The sequence below is a fragment of the Lolium rigidum genome, chromosome 6 (assembly GCF_022539505.1).
Source record: "Lolium rigidum isolate FL_2022 chromosome 6, APGP_CSIRO_Lrig_0.1, whole genome shotgun sequence".
In the NCBI taxonomy this organism is placed as follows: domain Eukaryota; kingdom Viridiplantae; phylum Streptophyta; class Magnoliopsida; order Poales; family Poaceae; genus Lolium; species Lolium rigidum.
The window spans coordinates 260,525,802-260,526,423 of record NC_061513.1 but is presented as its reverse complement, the minus strand read 5'-3'; positions in this window follow the sequence as shown (position 1 = coordinate 260,526,423).

Genomic DNA, 622 nt, shown 5'->3' with positions numbered 1-622 from the left:
TTAGGCATAGATACATGTTTGGATAGCGGTCTATGTGCTTTAGTCGTAATGCCCAATTAAATCTCACTATACTCATCATATCATGTATGTGCATGGTCATGCCCTCTCTATTTGTCAATTGCCCAAGCTTGTAGGTGGGCATTCGGTCCTAACCGAAATTTCGGTTCGGTATTTGCGGTTTTTGAACAAATTCAGTTTTCAAAAATGGTAACCGAAATTGGCATGAAAATTTAGGAAACCGAAGATTCGGTTAACCGACAAGTTCGGTTCGGTTTTGGTTAAAACCGAATGAACCTACTCACTTGAACAAATAGTAGCCATCACCGAAGAAAGCAAATAGTGATTGATATATCAACACAAAAAGCATCAAGCTAGCAAGGAAATCGACAAATGAGCATCAATCGTGGAGGGATGCTATTTGGTAGGCTACGGCACTCGTGAGTACGAGGTGCATCACTCGTGAGCGATTAAAAGGGGTAGCTAAGACTTCGAGCGACGTGTTCTATTATGCAAGCTTCACGCTATGTTTAGAAAAAGCTAGTACATCAAAGACCAAAGTCATACATTGAATGAACAATTTTTGGAACATCAAACGCAATTGGGCTTCTATGGAATGATCGGT